Consider the following 16,030-nt stretch of genomic DNA (forward strand, 5'->3'; position numbering starts at 1 on the left):
TTTGCACATCTGGTCTTATGTAGGTACTGAGGAATCGAACTTGGGTCATTAGGCTTTGCAGGCAAGCACCTTAATTGTTGAGCCATCTCTAGCCCCCCCCCATCTTGTTTTAAATGAGTTTAAGATAACTAAAACGATATAAGCCTTTTAAAAAAGAAAACGGAAACCTGGAAGAAGGCTCAGTGAGTAAAGGGTTTGCTTTGCAAGTAGGAGGGCCTGAGTTCAATCCTCAATGCCCACATAAAACACTGCATATGGTGGCTGGTGCCTATAATCCCAGTGCTGGGAGGACAGAGACAGGACTCCCTGGGGCTCACTGCCTAACTTGTCTAGCTGAATCAATGAGTTCCAGGGCCAGCAAAAGACCCTATCTTCAAAAAATAAGGTGGGGAGCTATTGAGGATGACAGCTGATATCAACATGTGGTCTCCACATGCAACACACACATGCATGTTTACCCACACACATGTGCACACTTGAACGCACACCACACACACGCATGCAAAACAAAAACCCTCCAAACAAACACAACTGGATTTTGGTTTTCTGTGTCATGGGAAGGAGAGAAGAGGGAAGAACTTGGCCAGTCTGGTCCTGGCCCTGTGAGGCGTGTAAGCCCAGCGCTCCAGTTAGAATCCCTCTGGATATGGACAGCAAGAACACCAGAGAAACTGCGGGGAGCTGATGTGGACAGTGAGCACGGGTGCTCCCTCGGGCACGGTGGAGGACAAGACCTTGGCCTTGTGGGTGAAGGACGTAGCTTTGTGCCTTGGTCAGTTCGGAAAGCTCATCATGGAATTCCCAGCGCTCACCACCACAGCTCTGCCCAACTTACTGAGGTTCCGGGTGGGTGGATGACTTGGCCATACCACAAGGACGTGATGAATAATGGGGGGCCTGGAGCCTAGCGTTTTCTCCACATATCCACGTGCTGATCCCTGCCCCCCCCCCCCATAGGGAGCCCTTTAGAGTTGCCAATAACAGCATTGAAGGACAGGGAACACAGCTCAGCTGGGGATACTGCATGCCCAGCAGAGGAGCTGACAGGGACCTCAAGACTCCAGGACCCCTAATGGCAGAGCTTTCCCCCCTTTTTAAGGCAAATCACTTAAGATACAAAATGAGCCAGGGTTCCTGGTGCCTATACCCATAATACTAGCCAGAACTTGGGAGGCAGAGGCAGGAAGATCTCAAGTCTAAGGCCAGCCTGGGCTACATAATGAATTTCAAGCCAACCTGGGCTTGCCTCGAACCAGTAAACAACTTCCCACAATCCTTCAACTTTCAAAATAAAAAATTTAAAAACAACATATTTATTTATTTGCAAGCAGAGATAGAAGAGAGAGAGAGAGAGGAAGGGTTCCCCAGAGCCTTCAGCCACTGCAAATGGACTCCAGATGCATGTGACACTTTGTACATCTGGCTTTACGTGGGTACTGGGGAATTGAGCTCTGAAGGCAAGCACCTTAACTGCTGAGCCATCTCTCTAGCCACCCACATTTTATTATCACCTTAAGGACAGTACAATAAGAATATAAGCAATAAGGACTGGGGAGATAACTTGGTTGGTAGAGTTCTCATCTAGCATACAAAGAGCTCTGAGTGCAGTTCCCGGCACCACATAGAGCAGGCATGGTGGTGCGTGCATGTCATCCCAGCGCTCAGGAGGTAGAGGCAAGAGGATCAGAAGTTCAAGATCATCTGTGGCTCCATAGTGAATTTGAGGCCAGTATGGGCTACATCAGAGCCTATCACAAACACAAACAACAAACAAGCAAAACCCAAAACAATTGTATGCAGCACGTGGATGTACCCCCAATTTTTTTTCTTGATAATCATACAGGAGAAAATAGAATGTAGTCATTTATAAGTAATTAGACATTAATTAAAAACAAATGTGTAACTCTTCTCAACTCATCTGGGCCAGCATGGAGTCCACCCTCCCTTGTAGCAATACTTCTCCGAGGGTCCTCTGGAGCCCCTCTAAGCCTGTACCACTTCCTGGAGAGGAAGAAACCAAGCCTGAGAGGGAGGCACACGTGGAAGGAGCGGGTAAAGGAGTCCTGGCTCCCCACAGCTGCCGCAACAACAGGACCGAGCTTGTGCCAGCAGCCTGAGCCTGTGCCACCCTCTGTGACCAACTTGACGTTCATGGTCCCTCCGTGCCTCCCGGGCTGGGGTGCTGGGCACAGAGTAAGCCAGCACGAGGATGTCAGCATCACCGGCCAGGCTCTGGCTCTTTCTCCACCACTTATTTGTACTGGCAGGACTTGCCCCCGGTCCCCTGCCAGCCAGATTTGGAAAGGAACTTGGGGGTATCGTGGCTCCGTTAGGCTTCTCCTGGACTGGCCGGTGTTTGCCTTGGCTGAAAAACGGCAGGACTGTAAGAGTTAAACATGTCCAAATTGGGACCAAAATATAAAGGATACTCTAAGGAGATAAACTCTGGGCAGAGTTAGGAATGCGATGTCCAGTCAGCTGTGTATGCCTGGACACACATCTCTTCTTTGACAGATGGTTAACGGGCAGCTGGACAAAATGGTCCTCTCTAGAAACTCCATGCTCTGCCCGTCTCTACTTGAGCATCTGCTGTCCTAGGGATAGGCACAATGGAAGGCTTACAGGCTGGTCCACCGTATCTCCAGCTGCTCCCCCAGAGCCCACAGGACCTTAGCGGAGTCGCCAGTGAGGAGAGTCAGGGCTCCCCCTAGTGGTACTGGAGAGAAGGGCTCTCAGGGACCAGGGATGAGGAAAGCAGACCGCACTCCTCTCAACAGACAAGTCACAGGGACCCAGAGCTGGTTCTCATTTTCCAGATAGGGAAACTGAGGCTCAGAGAAACCCGTCAGGTAGGATTGCCAGATAAAACGCAGTTAAATGTGAGCTTCAGATAAACAACACACTTTGAAGTATATATATCCGACATGATGTTGGACATCTACTGCATGTAAGTAATGACTCATTGGAGCCTGGCGAGGTGGCACATGCCTTTAACCCCAGTACTGCGGAGGCACAGATAGGAAGATCGCTGTGAGTTCGAGGCCACCCTGAGACTACATAGTAAATTCCAGGTCAGCCTGGGCTAGAGTGAGACCTACCTCAAATAAAAAATAAATAGAAGAGCCAGGTATGGTGGTGCATACCTTTAATTCCAGCACTCGGGAGGCAGAGTTAGGAGGATCTCCGTGAGTTTGAGGCCACCCTGAGAGGACGGACGTAGTGAATTCCAGGTCAGCCTGCGCTAGAGCGAGACCCTTCCTCATAAAACAAAAACAAAAAAGCCACTGGGTATCTGAAAGTTACATTTGACTGGTGGACTGTGTAGTCAATCTACTTTGCTATACAAGCTGAGTTATCGAAGGGTGGATGCACGTCCGTTTTTTTTTTTGCTAGATTCGACAATATTACAAGTCTAGCCGCTGAATTAATGTTTGAACAGGATCTGCAACCCAAGCATGGGCCAGCTGCCCAGTGTCTAGGACAGGCTGGCCTTGAACTCCCTCTGTGGTGGAGATGACCTTGAACCGCCTGAATTCTGGGCTAACACGATTCCCAGTGTCTTCTGCTTATACCTCTGTCTAGCTCCCTCTCTGCAAGGACACAGGAAGTGCTTGTTGGTGTCATTCTAGGAGAGAGTGTGGGGGTAATGTCACTGTGAATATCAGCAAAGGAGCTTCAGGCATGAGGGAGGGATGGGGGTTCTCCTATGGACCACTGCTACCACGATGACCACCTACAGGTTTCCTTAGTACAGTCCCTCCGGACCTCCCTGCTCCAGCCTGGCATGCTAAGGATGGAGGAGCCCTGGTACCTGCATTTCTTTTCTTTTTTTAAAAAAATATATTTCATTTATTTATTTGAGAGAGAAAGAGAGAGACAGAGAGACAGAGAGAGAGACAGAGAGAGAGAGAGAGAGAGACACAGAGAATGGATGTGCCAGGGCCTCCAGCCACTGCAAACGAACTCCAGACATATGTGCCGCCTTGTGCATCTGGCTTACGTGGGCCCTGAAGAATCGAAATGGGATCCTTTGGCTTTGCAGGCAAATGCCTTACCGCTAAGCCATCTCTCCAGCTCCCTTTTACTTTTTCTGCTCTTTTTTCTTCTTTCTTTGTTTTTCAAGGTAGGACCTCGTTCTAGTCCAGGTGGACTTGGAATTCACTATGTAGTCTCGGGGTGGCCTCGAATTCACAGTGATCCACCTGCCTCTGCCTCCAGAGTGCTGGGATTAAAGGTTTATGCCACCACGCCTGACTGGTACCTGCATTTCTGAAAATCCCCAGGTGATGCTGATACAGAGCAACAGTGGGGACCCCCTGGGTTACCTTAAGGAAAAACAGGGACATAGGACAGAGTTTAACTGGTATGTCAGTAACTCTTCAGTCTTGCATGGTGGGATGGGCATGGGGGTACACATTTGTAATCCTAGCACTTGACAGGCTGAGACAAGAGAATTACATGGTCGAGGCCAACGTGGACTATATAGTGAGTTCCAAGTCAGCCCGAGATACTCAAAGAGTAAGGGCTGGGGTGATGCTTTGAATCCGCATTGATCCTCCTACCTCTGTCTCCCAAATGTTGGGATTAAAGGCATGTGCCATCACACCTGACTAAAAATCATTTATTTATTTTGTGACAACTTCCATAATTGTAGACAATATCCCACGGTAATGCCCTCCCTCCCCCCACTTTCCCCTTTGCAACTCCGTTCTCCATCATATCCCCTCCCCCTCTCAATCAGTCTCTCTTTTATTTTTATGTGGCAGAGGTACCAGATTTCCAATCAAGGACCTGGGTTCCATTCCCAGCACACCAAAAGAAAAAAGAAAAGAAAAATCCATGCAGGAGGCAGGGAAAGTCGCTTCGCTAGCCCCTGCCCGTAGTGCTCCAGGCTACCAAAGCATCTTTCCCCAAACCGCCTCCACCGGGCGGTACAGCCACCACTGAGACCCTCTGTTGTCAGTTTACTGAGCGCTTCTTGGCGGGCCCAGCAGGGGGCGGCCTAACCACGGGAATGGAGCTCCTGGCTCCGGCAGCCTGAACTCTGTCCCCAGGACCTGGAGGGTCGGCTTTTCTACTGCACCACTCTGCACAGGGTCGCACCGGCGGAGAGAAATGAGAGACTTGTTCAGTACCTACTCTTGGTGGTACAGTCAGAAAATGAATGAACTGTGTGTGTTGGGGGGGGGCGGCACTCAAAGACCTAAAGTACATTCACACCTCCGGTTCCCAGCTAGGGTACATACAGACAGGAGGCAGAGGCGTCTCAGGACTCCAACCCAAAGTGCAGAGAGAGAAGCTGGCAGCTTTGGTTCTGGCTTCCATCCAGGCAGTAACAGGAAGATTTCACAATGCCAGCCAAGTGGCCTCCCACCTAGAGACTCCAAATGTCCTTGAAACACGCGTGAGTAAACACACCAAATGAAAAAGTGCACACTGTGTAGAATGGGGTAAATGTGGCAAATAATAGTTCATATCCCTTTGCATATATTTCTGGCAACATATTACACTATAATAAAATAATTTTGTGTTAAGTATCTATATATCATCTATGTTTTATCTGTTAGAAAGGTGACATTATATATATATATATATATATATATATATATATATATACATTTTTATATATATAGTATAGCTTATACTATACAGCACCTCAAACTTGCTCTGTAGCTAAGGATGACTGAACTTCTGATCCTCCTGCCTCCACCTGGAAGGCTGGGATCATGGGCATATGTCTGCTATCTGTGGTGCTGGGGAATCAAACCCAAAGCTTTCTGCATGATAGGCAAGCACACTGCCAACTAAGTTATACCCCAGCTCCATTTATTTTCTTTTTCTTTCTTTTTTTTTTTTTTTTTTTTTGTTTTTCGAGGTAGGGTCTCACTCTGGCTCAGGCTGACCTGGAATTCACTATGTAGTCTCAGGGTGGCCTCGAACTCTCAGCGATCCTCCTACCTCTGCCTCCCGAGAGCTGGGATTAAAGGCGTGTGCCACCACGCCCGGCCATTTATTTTCCTTTTTAAGAAAAGCTCTCGTTTTATAGTCCAGTCTGGCCTCAAACTTTCAGTAGTCCTTCTGCCTCAGCCTCCCAAGTGCTGGAATAGCGGTTTTAGCCATGAAATTCAGCTTTTGTGTTTATTGTTCAATTTAAAATAGGGCTGGAGATAGCCGGGTGTGGTGGCCACGTCTTTAATCCCAGCACTTGGGAGGCAGTGGTAGGAGGATCGCCATGAGTTTGAGGCCACCCTGAGACTACAGAGTTCATTCCAGGACAGCCTGGGCTAGAGTGAAACCCTTCCTCGAAAAACAAACAAACAAATAAATAAAATAGGGCTGTAGAGATGATTTAGCAGTTAAGGTGCTTGCCTGTGAAGCCCAAGGACCTAGGTTCAATTGCCCAGTACCCACATAAGCCAGATGCACAAGGTGGCACATGCATCTGGAATTTGTTTGCAGGCCCTGGTGCACCCATTCTCTATCTACCTCTCTCTCTCTCTCAGAAAAGGTAAATAAATAAAACATAAAAGATTTAAAAATCTTTCATGACCTCTCCCTAGCGATGTATTTTCTCCCCTTATTGGCAGTGACTACAATACTATGTAACATGAATGTTCTAGTTTAAGGTTGCCCCTACCTCGACCGGAACCACACAGGCCCTGCATTGTCAAACAGGCTATGGGGGCAGTGTGTGCACACATCTTTTCCATGTGCTTGGAACAGGCTTTCTGCAGGATGAATTCCTACAAGTGGAGCTGATGGGTCACAGAGCGTGTACCTAACACCTTGGGAGAACTGCCAACATCTTCTGAAAGTGTGTCCAGTTCTACTGGTTCCTCAGCTGCCCTGGCAGCCTGTTCCGTGCTGGCCAGCAGAGGGAAGTCGTCAGTCTGGGGACCCTGGTCTCTTCAGTCACGAAATGAGAGAGAGGACTGGATGGTACCCAAGTTTCTTACAGCCTTGGCTTTCCAGATCTGTGACTCCCCCTCCCTGCCAAGATGGCCACCTTGGGGAATGGAAAGGGGTCTTCCCTCCCCTCCCCACTCCCTTTCATTCTCCACTCCTTCCCTCCTCTCCTCTTCCTTCCTCTTCCACTCTCCTCTTCCCTCCCTCCCCTCCTGTTCTCCGCTCCCCTCTCCTCCCCACGCTTTCCCTTCCCTTCTACATTTTATGTAGCTAGCCTCAACCTTACTAAGTAGCCAAGGATGACCTTGAACTTCTGGTCCTCTTGCCTCCACTTCCCAAGTGAACTGTACCATCACACCAAGTTTTTACAGTGCATTTTTTCCTCTCCCTTTGCCCCCCTCTTTTCCTTGTCTCATCTCAGGAGAGGGGCAAAGGCAGGTGGCCTTCCCCTGCCCAAGTCCCTCCCCTCAGCCCCATCCATCTCCCACCTGGTTAAGCAAGCTTCCCCTCCTGGCTGGGGCTCTCAAGCAGGGTCTGAGATAACATCTTATCACAGCCTTTGCCAAAAGCCTGCCTCTTTTTGCCCCTGCAAGGAATGAGTCTCACTTGTTCTGAAGAAGGAGTCCCTGCTTGTGCTTGCTGCTCCTGCCAAGAAACCCGAGAAGCCCCGGATTCCTCAGCGCCTGGATCCACAGTCACTTAATCTGCCAGGCTCCTTCCAAAGGGCCTGGGATGATGGAGTTACAAGGTGCTTAAAGGCTTAGGGAGTGAAGGCCTGAAGGGAGGAGAGCGTCTGCCTGGGCTTGGCACAGCCTCTTAGATGAAAGAGCTGGGAGCAGGAGTGTTTATAGAGATCAGGTTTGCAGTGGGTGGGGGCAGAGCTCCCAGGGGCTTCTGAGAGGTGACTTAGAAAGTACATCATCAAAGTCCCTAAGGAGGGCTGGAGAGAAGGCTTAGTGGCTAAGGTGCTTGACTGCAAAGCCTAAGGACCCAGGTTCTACTCCCTAGTACTCACAGAAAGCCAGATACACAAGGAGGTGCGTGTGTGTGGAGTTTATTTGCAGAGGCTAGAGACTCTGGCATGCCAATTCTTCTCAAATAAATAAGTTTTTTTTTTTTTTTTTTCAAGGTAGGGTCAGGCTGACCTGGAATTCACTATGTTAGTCTTAGGATGGCCTCGAAGTCATGGCGATTCTCTTACCCCTGCCTCCCGAGTGCACCACCATGCCTGGCTAACAAATATTTTAAATTTAGAATAAGGAGGATAGCGCATGGGGTGCTGGGGTGATGGGAGACAATCCCGGCTCTTCAGCTTGCACACTTCGAGAGCACTTTTACATCAAAGATGCTTTTGTTTACTTATTTGCAACTAGAGGGGAGGGAGGAAGGGAGGGAGGCAGACAGGGAGAGAGTGAATGAAGAGGATGGAGAGGATGGGCACGCCAGGACCTCCAGCCACTGCAGTTGAACTCCAGACACATGCGTCACCTTGTGCATCTGGCTTATGTGGGTCCTGGGGAATCAAACCTGGGTCTTTAGGCTTGGCAGACAAGCGCTTTAACCGCTAAGCCATCTCTCCAGCCCAAGACCCTTTTTGTTTTTTGAGACAGGGTCCCACTATGTAGCCTAGGCTTTCATGAATCATGACAATCCTCCTGTCTCAGCCTCCAGACCGTCAGGATAATGTGAGCCACCATGCCTGGCTTTTGTCTATCCACTCACACCCTCACTGTAAATCCCATCCACAGGCGAACTGTGCCCCGGTTTTAGAACACTGTTTCCAAGGCTGTCGCCTGCTTCACGCTCCTCACCTCTGCAGAGGTACGGGGTGCCTATTGTTGACCAATACACTGAACTGAGTCAGGGCAGTGACCACACCTTGCAGACTGCAACATGCCCTGCCCAGGCGAAAGCGGCCCAAACCAGGAAGCAGCCCAGTGTGGGCAGAGCCAGAAACCCAAGCAGCTTCCCAGCCTCCTTCCCAGGGCCTTCCTAAAGGGTCAGAATCAGGCTGGAGAGATGGCTTAGTGGTTAAGCGCTTGCCTGTGAAGCCTAAGGACCCCGGTTCGAGGCTCGGTTCCCCAGGTCCCACGTTAGCCAGATGCACAAGGGGGCGCACGCGTCTGGAGTTTGTTTGCAGAGGCTGGAAGCCCTGGCGCGCCCATTCTCTCTCTCTCTCTCTCTCTCTCCCTCTACCTGTCTTTCTCTCTGTGTCTGTCGCTCTCAAATAAATAAATAAAAAATTTAAAAAAATAAAGGGTCAGAATCTTTGACATCTTCAGCTATGAGTTTATCATTGTTTTATTTATTTATTTGCAATGAGAGGGGAGGGAGGGAGGAGAGGAAGGGAGAAGGGAGGGAGAGAGAGAGAAAATGGGCACACCAGGGCCTCCAGCCACTGCAGTTGAACTCCAGACACATCACATGTGCCACCTTGTGCGTCTGGCTTATGTGGGTCCTGGGGAGTCAAACCTGGGTTTGCTTGTTCTGTTTTTGAGACAGGGTCTTGCTTTGTAGCCCAGGCTAGCACTCTCCATCTCTAATGTGGTGCTTTGATTCAGGTGTACCCTATGCACTTCAGTGTTCTGAATGCCATGTGCCCAGCTGATGGCAATTTGGAAATTAACGCCTCCTGGAGGCGCTGGATTGTTGGGGGCGGGCTCACGGGTGTTATAGCCAGCTTCCTGTTGCTGTTGTCCATCTGATGTTGACCAGGAGGTGATGTCTACCCTCTGCTCATGCCATGGTTTCCCCCTACCATCATGGAGCTTCCCCTTGAATCTCTAAGCCAAAATAAACCTTTTTCTCCCCCCACAAGCTGCTCTTGGTTGGGTGTTTTCTGACAGCAATATGAACCTGATGCAATACTTAACCACCCAAATGTTCATCACAAGTGTGTGCCACCACACTCAGCCCTGCTATGTCCTTTTTTTTTTTTTTTTGTAGCCCAGGATGACTAAAGGAGTCTCAGGGTGGCCTCGAACTCACGGCGATACTCTTGCCTCTGCCTCCTGAGTGCTGGGATTAAAGGCGTGCGCCACCATGCCCAGCTTGCTATGTCCTTTTTTATGTAAGTATTTTTTTATTATTGATAACTTCCATAATTATAGACAAGAAACCGTGATAATTCCCCCCTCACTTTCCCCTTCACAACTCCACTTTCCATCACATCCCCTCCCCCTCTCAATCAGTCTCTCTTATTTTGATGTCAATGTCTTTTCCTCATATTATGATGGTCTTGTGTAGGTAGTGTCAGGCACTGTGAGGTCATGGATATCCAGGCCATTTTGTGTCTGGAGGAGCACATTGTAAGGAGTCCTACCCTTCCTTTGGCTCTTACATTCTTTCTGCCACTTCTTCCACAATGGACCCTGAGCCTTGGAAGGTGTGATCGAGATGTTTCAGTACTGAGCACTCCTCTGTCACTTCTTCTCAACACTATGATGCCTTTGGAGTCATCCTAGAGGTCACCACCATCTGAAAAGAGAAGCTCCTCTAACCAAAAGTGAGCGTAGCACTAATATATGGGTATGAACATGAAGAGAAGTACTTACTGGGCAGTTTGGTGAGCATAGTATATACATTTAGCCAGACACCAGCAGACGTTATACCCATAGGGCTCACGACTTCCCTGCGCCATAGGTTTTCAGTATCTGGCATGTATTCCCTCCCACAGAGTGGATCCCATAACAGATGTGCCACTATCACTGTTGGCTCATTTGGCTTGGCTGGCAAAATATAAGCCTTGCAGTGTCCATTGTTGAGTATCTTCACTGACGATTTATCTCTCTCCCATTGAACCATGCAGCATAGCTTTTTCCAGCTTTCTGTCAGCTGATCTACATGGAGGAGGTTTTCGGCTCAGCTCTAGCAGGATTTCTCAGGGCCTTGCAGCCCAAGTCTGTGGAGTCTTCAGCAATAGGGTCTTACCACCTATTCCTGATGGGAAACTAAGAGCCTCAGCAATGGCCTGTATTGTTTTGGGGGCATCAGGGACCTCCCTGGCCAACAACTTACTGGAAGGTATCCCATCCCTGGCACTGAAAATTTCCTTTTTTTTTTTGTAATAAAACCATTTTATTTATTTATTTATTTGTAAGCAGAGAGAGACAGACAGACAGACAAAGACAATGAATGAATATGGGCATGCCAGGGCCTCCAGCCACTGCAAACAAACTCCAGATGCATGTGCCAGTTTGTGCATCTGCTTTATGTGGGTACTGGGGAATCAAACCACAGCTGTCAGGATTTGCAAACAACTGCCTTAGCCACTGAGATATCGCTCCAGCCCTGCCATGTTCTTTTTTTTTCTCTCCCTAAATTCATCAATGTTCATCAATGGTGAGGGAGAGGCTACAACATGGTGTGGCCCCTTTCCACAGGAAGCGGCATTCTGCAGGGCACCGTGCAGCCAGCTGGGAAGCCCGAGCCTCATTCTGTGAGGTCAGTGCACCCGAGGGTGCTGTACGGACCAGAAATAGGCAGGTGCTACCCTTCAAGTGACACACTGGTATCGGAATTGCTGAAGAATCTGGATGAACAGAGGACTGTCTTGACTTACCTCCATAGACTTGTCACAGGGGTTGAAACTGCCACCTGAAATCCAGCTACCAAGCCTCCCGAGACTCCCCTCCCATTGGGATCAAAGAACCTGGTGGTACAGGACTGTGATCCCAGCACTTGAGAGATGGAAGCAGGAGGATCAGGAGTTCAAGGCAAGCCGTAGCTACATGACCCCTGTCTCAAAAATGGAAAACAGAGCTGGAGAGATTGCTCAGTGGTTAAGGCGCCTACCTTCAAGGCCTGGTGTCCTGGGTTTGATTCCCCAGGACCCATGTAAAGCCAGATACACAGAGTGGCACATGCATCTGGAGTTCATTTGCAGCAACTGGAGTCCCTGGTGTGACCATTCTCTCTATCTCTCTTTGCTTACAAATAAATAATAAATAAATATATTTATATTTTTAAAGACTAGGCGTGGTGGTGCATACCTTTAGTCCCAACACTGAGGAGAGGGAGGTAAGAGGATCCCCATGGCATCGAGGCCATCCTGAGACTACGTAGAGAATTCCAGGTCAGCCTAGGCTACAAGGAGGCAAACAAACAAACAGCAGCAATAAAAACACAGAAAACAAAGACCAGGAGACCCAAGAGTCCCTAAGGCAAAACCTTCTCTCGGAGATCTAGGAAACCAAAGGAAGGGAGAGAAGAGCAGGGGATTCCGGAGGGAAAGGCTGGGTATCTCTGGCGGGGGGACAGCAGGGGGAGGGAGGTGTGGCAGCCCCACCCCCTCTGCCCAACTTTGCCTTGGGCAATCCTCCAGCCCGAGCCACAGAACCCCGTTCAAATGCCAGAAAGCAAACTGGAGAAGCAAACAAAGAGACCTGTGTGGGGGCTAACCAGTCCCACGGGTGGTTTGGGCGGAGTGGAAAGCAAGGATGGGCTTTGGCACAGACAGCGTTTGGAAAGCGGAGGGGCAGGGCCCACCCGCCGCCTCCCGGGCCGCCCTGCCCTCCCCACCTGGGGCGGCGGTCCGCGTGCAGCAGAGGAGGACAAGGCGGCCGGCGCAGAGCCTGTCCACTCCCTTGGCCCTCCTCGAGGGTGGGTGGGATGGACTTGGCGCTGCCTGGAGTGCGGGGACAGACGGAGAAGACCGGCAACAGCGAGGTCAGCTGGGCTATGGGATTCAGAGCTGGCCACACCCTACAGGCAGGTTCTGGAACCAATGGAACCGATGGGAGCTGACATCCCTGGTGGGCCAGGCTTGTTGCATTCGTCCTCCCCTGCTGGGGGAGGAGGGAGGAGCGAGGAGCAGCCTGCTGAGGACGCCCCCAAAGTGCACTTAAGTTTGGTCTGAGCTGTGTCTAAATGGCAGGTTGCTGTCGGGCGCGCTTGAAGTCCCGGCTTTGATCCTGGCGCCAAATAAACCAGCTGCGGTGATGCGCGCCTGTGATCCCAGCACTCAGGGGAGGGCGGCACAGGATTGGAAGGTCAAGGTCATCCTTGGCTGCAACAGTACACTTGAGGTGAACTCACCTCTGACCCCCCAAAGGGGGGAAAACAAAAGAAACAAAACAAAACAGCGTGCACACAATTTCCCCTCCCTGTACCCTATTCAAAGCTGGCTGCCTTTCAAGGCCCAGCAAAGACCCCTTTCTCTTCCCAGGGGCTGTCCCCTGACACCTGGTAGCTGTTCTCTTCCTTGGTCACTTTACAAAGGCTGCTTGTGCCACCATGGCCCACAGGGTGTGGGACAGCCCTGGCCAGCCCACCCTCACACTTTGTGAAGGCAGGGGTGGGTGGCTGCGGGGCCATCCCCTTCCACCCAGCAACGGGAGCCTCGAGGTGGGTGCAAAAGAAGTACATCATTACCGCCCCCCCCCATTATAGATGGAGACACCAATGCCACAGAGAACCAAGGGGCTGCTGCTCATGAGGGCTGGGCAGGACTGGGATGTGTGTCAACCACAGTGGTGGGCAAGGGAGGTGGGCTTTCAAATGCTGAAGCCCAGGCAGCCTGAGGCGCCTGGGTCAGCTGCTGGCGCAAAAATCGACGTCACTCCTTGAGCTGCCAAAGTTAAAGAAACCACACAGGCGGCACAGCCTTTGACCCTGGCACTGGCGCTCGGGAGGCAGAGGTAGGAGGACGGCAGTGACTTCAAGTCCTCCCTGAGACTACATAGTGAATTCCAGGTTAGCTGGGCTAGAGAGGACAAACAAAAACAAAACAACAGTAAAGAAAAAACCCCACACACTAACTCTTCTCTCTGAGCTTTCTAATTGTTGCATGAGGCAGCAATGGGAAAGGGGCATGTGTGAGTGGCCCTGATTGTGACCAGGGTTGGTTTTCTCAGGAACCTTTGGCTCCGTTGCTTGTGAGAGGAGCAGTAGTTAGAGCATTGTCACTGCAAGGTGGAGGGATCCGGAAAACACGGATCACAGCCTGGGACCCAGGCCCCTAGAGAGGACCAAGGATGTGACTGGACTGTCCAGACGCTGTGCCCATCGCACCGCCTTTCCAGGCTGAGATAACCGCACTAATTCACGAGTTTAGATGCTTGGTGTAGCTGTCGTGGGCAGCTGTGGAATTTTTAGGAGGAGCATACCAGCTGGAGGAAGTGGATTGCCGGGGTTGCCTCAGTTTCTCTCTCTGCTTCTAGATCTGCCCAGTGTAAGTTCCTGCTGCCATGCCCCACTTCCTCCAGATCAGGCTGGGCTGCAACCCCCTTTAAGCATGAGCTGAAAGAAACCTTCCCTCACTTACATTGCGTTAGCCAGGTATTTTTATCACAGTCATGAGAAGCAACGAATACCTGTTGTAGTCCAGTGTCCATCTGTGCTGGCCATGCTGTGTGGTGGTCACGTTTGTGAAACATGGTCCTTGTGGTGGAAACCCACCCTGGAAGGGCCAGGTCTGGCTGAGAAATTCTGCCCAGGAGGCATGTGTTAAAGGCAGAATTAACTGGGTTGCAAGTGACAGAAATGGCAATCGAATTAGCTTAAGCAGAAAGGGGGTGGCTCACCGGATCATGCATTCAATAATTACGGGATAAGAATTGGAAACAGCCACACGCACACACTGAGGGTCGTGTTCAGAGAGAGAAGGGGCTGGAAGGCCGCAGCCTTTATAGCAGCATGTTCAGGTATGTAGGAGGAAGACCTGATTGGCTGGTAAATTTGGTGGATGGATTTTAAAGCTGGCCCACCTGAACCATTTTATTTAGATCCTGTGTTAGCTAGGCAGGGGTAGCTGTGGGTCACTTTCTTTTTTTTAAAAATTTTTTATTTATTTATTTATTTATTTGAGAGAGACAGACACAGAGAGAAAGACAGATAGAGGGAGAGAGAGAGAATGGGTGCGCCAGGGCTTCCAGCCTCTGCAAACGAACTCCAGACGCGTGCGCCCCCTTGTGCATCTGGCTAACGTGGGACCTGGGGAACCAAGCCTCGAACTGGGGTCCTTAGGCTTCACAGGCAAGCGCTTAACCGCTAAGCCATCTCTCCAGCCCTGTGGGTCACTTTCAATCAGACATTTTTGCCAAGAGTTTCATTCTTGTGCCAGGGATAGGTGGCATGTGAGCTGGTACATCCTAATTCTTCTTGAGTCTCAAGCCCTGACTAAAACTACCTTTAAAAAGCTATCTTTCTCAGCCAGAAGTGGTGGCGCACACCTTTAATCCCAGTACTTGGGAGGCAGAGGTAGGAGGATCGCCATGAGTTCAAGGCCACCCTGAGACTACAGAGTGTTTTCCAGGCCAGCTTGGGCTAGAGTGACACCCTCCCTCGAAAAACAAAATAAAAAAGCTAGCTTTCTTCTATTCTTCTTCATTAGGAGATTCTGTCCAGGTTTCTGTCTCCTCTTGACTCATGCATGTGGGAGAGAAGCGTCTTTCCCCAGAGTTCCCACAGGACTTTCAGAGGAAGAGTCTTTGCTTACAGTCAGTTCAAGATACTCTCTCTTGGGCCTGGGGAGGGCTCAGTGGTAAAAGGCACTTGATTGCAAAGCTTACAGGTCTGCCCAGGTTTAATTCCCTAGTATTCACCTAAAGCCAGATGTACAAAGTGGCAAGTGGCGAGAGACTATGATCTCTCTTGTTCTCTCTCTCTCTCCTTGCAAAGCTATAAAAATATTTTAAGAAAGGACGCTCTCACTTAACATTACCAGCTTTGGGGTCTGTGGGCTGAAGGCCAGCCTGAGACTATGTATTTGCTTCCAGGCTAAAATGTGATGTTTGCCCTGCTTAAATCTTTTTTTTTTTTTTTTAGGTAGGGTCTCCCTCTGGCTCAGGATGACCTGGAATTCACTATGTAGTCTCAGGGTAGCCTTGAATTCACGATGATCCTCCTACCTCTGCCTCCTGAGTGCTGGAATTAAAGGCATATGCTGCCACGCCCAGCTTAAATCTTGTATTGTTTGAATATTTCTTTGCTATGCCCAATGCCATCTTTTGCAATATGAATGTTTATTCTGTGCCATCATGGTGGTTTGTTTTGGTATTATGACTTAGTTAAAAGATCTTGGAATATGGGAATGTTTGAATATCATTGGGATTGATTAAAAACTATGGGGACTTTTAAAGTTTGGTGAATAAATACACCTTCCAAGGCTCAGGGTCCATTGCAG

Source organism: Jaculus jaculus, chromosome 6 (genome assembly GCF_020740685.1).
Source record: "Jaculus jaculus isolate mJacJac1 chromosome 6, mJacJac1.mat.Y.cur, whole genome shotgun sequence".
NCBI lineage: Eukaryota > Metazoa > Chordata > Mammalia > Rodentia > Dipodidae > Jaculus > Jaculus jaculus.